Here is a 5,438-nt window from a genome sequence, read left to right as displayed (position 1 = left end):
AGTATGTATGAGATCATCCATCACTATTACCTATTGCCCACAACTGTGTGGCAGATTGTAATATCTATCAATAAATAAATCTATCAAATTAAAAAATATTTGTAATATCCTATTTTTTGATGAATAACTTTTTTTTTATGTATAGATGGTTTTAGTTGTTTTTATTTTATGTATCAAAGTTCAATATTGTTCATTTGTTTTGTTGAACCAAAAAAAAAAACAAAAAAAAACAAACCAATTTTCATTAGTCAATAGAGAGTAAAAATATGTCGTTCAAAATATTAAAGATGGTTGCGCGTGTCCTTCCGAAGTCCGTTGAAATGATGTTATGTTGAGAAGATTAATATTTTGACAGCTTTTGTTATTTTCTGTCATAATTGTATTTACAGTAAATTAAAGAAAAAAATATAATTCGATAATAAGAATTAAGGAAAAATATACATTATTAGCAATTACTAGAAAATAATAAGCAAACACTCAAAACCATTGTGCTAATATCGATGTTTACTTCGAACATCGAGGTATGAGAATGTACAAAGGAAATGTGGAGACTTGTTTTTGAGATGGCGGGAGAGATGACGTCTCCTAGAAGCAGGGGGTGCTGGCATCCTTTGTTTACGACCAGTGGTAGATATACAGAAAGAAGACATCAAGAGTCAGCAGTCATCCAAGAAGAGTATATCATTGAAGGAAGAAAGACTCTTTGTTTGGATGGTCGGTGGATTGGACGTGACCAGGAAACCGACCCTTTGTGTACTGTCAGTGGTAGCTTCTTTAGAAAGAAGACATCGAGAACCGTCATTCCTCAAAGAAGATTATGTAATTGATTAGTTTTGTTCAACATAGAATTTAATTATATTTATATCCATTACAAAAGACTGATCAACATGACTATTATAAGTCCTATCTGGACATACGGAGTTGAGCTTTGGGGCTCCACTAAACCATCAAATTCCTCCAGAATCCAATCCTTACGGTCCAAAATCCTTAATGCTACTTACTTTGTCACAAATCAAGTCATCCATCAGGACCTCAATGTTCCATATGTTGCCGATTTGGCCAAAACCAGATACCGTTCCTTCCATAATAAACTTCTCAACCACCCAAATCCACTTGTTTCTAAAATGGCTTCTCCTTCATTGCCTAATAATCCTCCTAGGCGTCTGAAAAGAAGATGGCCTCGAGATCTCCTCCTCTAGAAATGTTATTGCAGTTCTATCAGTGGGTAGATTCTCCACATGTTTGTATCATGTCACTATGTCACCTACAGCAAATTTACTTGTTGTATATATGTGTATACAGTTGTAAATAACAATAAATAAATCATTAAAAAAAAAATTATATTTATAAAAGTAGCTATTAATTTAGTTAAGTGCCATTGTGTTCTGATTATCTGGTAAACCCGTCCTGAGATAAGAGTTAATAATGTTATATAATTTAAAATAAAATTCTCAAATCTATTTAATACTTAATCTTTTAAGTTGTTGTGAACCTTGTTATCATCATAGCTATATTTGAGATCTGAAAATAATAAAAACTATTAAATTTCCTTTTATTTATTTTAATAAATCTATAATATTACATTTTTGAGTTAGTAATATTAAAAGACAAGTAGGAATCAGTCTTGACCAAGAGCCGAAACAAATGTTAACTTATTTATTGAAATTACAACTATACAAAAAAATACAATAAGTAAAGTTGATAAATGTTACAGAGCACTTGATAATCTTGGGAAGGAACATAGTGGTACTTGAATCATTTATTTAAATTAGAAGATCCTGTGGCCATCTTCTTTTCAGACGTCTCGGAGAATTATCAGGGATTGTTATGAATGGGAGATTAAGAACTAATGGGTTAGGATGGGTAAGGAATTTGGAATGAAAGGACGTCTATCTATTTCGGGCTAAATCTGCAACATAGGTCTTTATGGATAAGTTTATTTGTGACATAATAAGGAGCATCAAGGATTTTACGGGCTATTTTTGGTTGTAAGGATTGAATATGGAAGGAATTTAATGGTTTGGCGGAGCCTCAGTGCTCAAGTCCGTGTGTCCAAATTGATCCGATAATTATAGGGTGCTTTAGTCATTTGTAGTAATCGGAATCTACAAGTAGCTTGTTCTCGTTTCAGTCTAGTATGGGGATTATAGGTGGGCTCCTAAGTAGATAATCTCTTCAACTGTTGTTAATGGGATATTAGTAGAAGATGCTTTAGGACAGAAAAGTATAGGTTTACGACGGAGAGGAAAGGTGATCTGATGGGATTTGTAAGGATTTATTTTGATTCTCCTGTTGTGACACAATTCTTCAGTCGATGCTGTGTGACCGTAGAGTTTGTGTTGCAGTAGTATGGTCATTGTTTACAGACAGTACATATGTGTTATCAGCGTATGGTGTTAGGGCTGTGTTAGGGAGGGTTGAGATATCAGCTGTATAAACCGTATAGAAGATGGGATCTAAGATATTACCTTCAGGAAAATCAACGAACTGAGAAAAAAGAGATGAGTAGCTAAGGTTATGATTTAATTTAAAGGTTCTACCAGAGAAGTAGGAATGGTTTGATAGGAAATATTTAGAAGGAATGAATTGACGAAGTTTATGCCAGACTTGGTCAAAAGCTTGTTCAACGTCGAAGATATAACATCTACAACATGATGACACTGTTGTATAGTAGAATGGGATGTTCTAAATCCAAACTGGTTGTCAGGAATAACATGATATGGACCAAGGGTTGGATAGAGGCGTTTTAATAAGAGTTTCCAAGGATTTTGCCCGTAATGGCCAGAAGCGAAATAGGACGGTAGGAGGATGGATATTCAAGTGGCTTAGAGGGTTTTTGAAACATTTTAATGTTAATTTATAAATTAAGAAATGGTTATTCTAACTTTTATTTTTATTTTGACAATATAAATTTTCATTACACAATTCTTTTTCAATATAACTTTTATTCTCTATACTACCAAAGTAAAGATTTATTATAAATGTTATTTTAAAATCTTGGTGGAAAAAAGATGTATATTAAAAAGTTATCAATAATATTTTCTGTATATATTGTTGTTCATATGATCAGCAAAAACATAATCTAGAGCCGAAACTTTGCTTTCCTAACATTCTGGGCTTTAGTTAATAGTAATAAAATTTTAGTAAATAAGACTTCTGGACAAATCATCGGTGAATAAATGACATTAGAACAACTCAATTTCATTTGTCTTCAAGTTGAGATTAATGCATATTTGGATAATGGACAATGCACTTTATTTTGATTACAGTAGAAAGAATGGAAAGGATATTAACTTTTTTCGTTGAAACCTTTTTAATAAATTACAATAAAAAAAGACCAGCTGAAACTTTTATACAAAAAAAAAAATAGAAATAAAGACTTTAGGCAGAAAAACTTAACCAAGAGATAAAGAAACATTTTTTTAAACGATTTTTACACCTATGAAAATGAAGAACACTCTAGGTTCAATGGATGTGACTATAATTGGGCTCTGTTTCATAATAAGTACAAACTAATACTATTAGTCTTGTCGATTTAACTTAATACAATTACACGGACTTGTACAATAGTGACTTGTACTTTAGTACTTTTTAACTCCTGTATTATCACTAATAGTCCTCCCAGTTATTAAAAAATGTATTAGTGCAATTAACACATTATTTATATACTTGTATTTTGAACTAATACTATTAGCTTTCATTATGAAACTGGGCCCAGTTGGGGAATGTTTGACTATAGGACGAAGTGATCTTTAAACATAATTAATATAGTGGAAGATTATTGATTGACCGTGTGTGAAGATGAAAGGAATATGGTCCGGGTGCGGTCAAGAAAAACTCAAATAGTAGAAATATAAATTAGTATATTTCTACTATTTGAGTTTTTCTTGACCGCACCCGGACCATATTCCTTTCATCATAATTAATATAGGTGTACACTAAAAAAATAATTAAAAGGCAAGAAAAAAATAAATTTTGGGAAGGAAATTATTGTAGAAAATTGGTTTTATTATTTCACTTGTAAGCTAAATAGTTTTTAAATATAATTATGAATAAGACAACACTGTTGATGGCAACACTGCTTCAGACCGATGGGCAGCCAGCTGTTCCTTGCATCAGTCTATTCGCTGGTTGCGTCCATTAGTGCAACATAAACTCTGTTCATATCAAATTGTTAAAATGTTTGAAATAGTTTAAGACTTAAATATGTTGAGCCCAACGGCATGAAAAAAGGCTTCAAAGAAGAATCAGCACATTATTAGCATAGTGTTCTTTGCATCGTTGGACGCCTGAAATTTCGACGTAATGAAATTTTAATACTTAATAAACAATATATTGAAAAATTAAAAGAAATATTATTGCATTTACCCCGACATGTCGCAGCAGGAATCTCCGTAGCAACAATTCAAGGTGATATAACAACAAGTGGTAGGTGTGCATCTTATTAGCAATGCATCAAGTTTGGGTTTCCCTAATACTGTGGAAGTTGAGAGAATGTTAAAAAAAAGTCTGCTCTAATGAAAGCAAAATTATCAATAAATTATCTATCACCATTCATTAGTATTTCGATTTTGTTCTTTGCTGAAGTAAGTTTACACGAGCAACTAGAAATATATTTTTAAAGCGAAGAAGGAAAAGACAAATGGAAAGTCTAATCCGTTGAAAAACATAACCTTGGAGGTATTCATGATGCGTTAAATATAAAATGTTTTATCATGTTAAATGGATAGTATGGATGAGTAGCCCTATTTAAAGTCTTTTTAAATGTTAAAAGCATAAGAGCCCCTAGCGGATTTCTCGTGCAACTGGTATTATAACCTTTCTTTCCAAAACTTCAGGTTATTGTTTACTTCTTAGTTTTGATTACAAATTTATTACAACGTGCCTAAAGTAAGTGAAAAGTAAAAGTTGTGTGAAAGTAGGCCGTTGAGGGTCTGTTATAAAAATATCGAAAAGTAAACAAGTAACCTAACACAACAACAAGCAAAACGGTGGCGAGCTCAGATGGTCTGTTGCGTGACGTTATTCTCTATTTAGCAGACCTATTAACATACTATCAACCATGTAAAATGTTACATACTTTTAACGTGCTAAAATAAGGAAATTTGTCTCCATTTAAGACAATTTTTCTATTTAAAACGCTTTAAAAAAAACAAAAACTAAAGATCATGAATACCCCTATATATATATTAGATCATATATCTTCAATGCAAAAAAATGTTTTGTGTTAGAAAATTTTTCTATCTTAGGTTTTGTTGCATTCTAAAGTCTGGGATGTCCCCACTCCAGCCCTTACATGTTCTCCACTCCAGCCCTAACATATCCCCCAGTTTAGCCTTAACATATCCCCCACTTCAGTCCTACCTCGTCCTCCACCCTAGCCCAACAGCTACTACCTACTCCAGCTCTAACATGTTCCCCACCCAGACCTAACATGT

The 5,438-nt window shown here is 32.5% G+C and overlaps 1 long non-coding RNA gene across 1 annotated transcript in view; it reads right to left on the bottom strand.

Moving 5' to 3' along the window:
- Window positions 1-3,886: 3,886 nt before the first annotated feature.
- LOC106678418 (uncharacterized) overlaps window positions 3,887-5,438 on the bottom strand; it is a 3,629-nt gene continuing 2,077 nt past the window's right edge. Inside the window, exons 2-3 of the long non-coding RNA XR_001342760.2 lie at window positions 4,369-4,477; window positions 3,887-4,289 (exon numbers count right to left, since the gene is read on the bottom strand). This is a non-coding gene — a long non-coding RNA (uncharacterized lncRNA). The remainder of the gene's footprint in view (window positions 4,290-4,368; window positions 4,478-5,438) is intronic.

Source organism: Halyomorpha halys, unplaced genomic scaffold, assembly GCF_000696795.3.
Source record: "Halyomorpha halys isolate HHAL.00 unplaced genomic scaffold, Hhal_1.1 Scaffold142.1, whole genome shotgun sequence".
Taxonomy (NCBI): domain Eukaryota; kingdom Metazoa; phylum Arthropoda; class Insecta; order Hemiptera; family Pentatomidae; genus Halyomorpha; species Halyomorpha halys.
The sequence above is the reverse complement of the archived record's forward strand: the minus strand, read 5'-3'. Positions and strand labels throughout refer to the sequence as shown.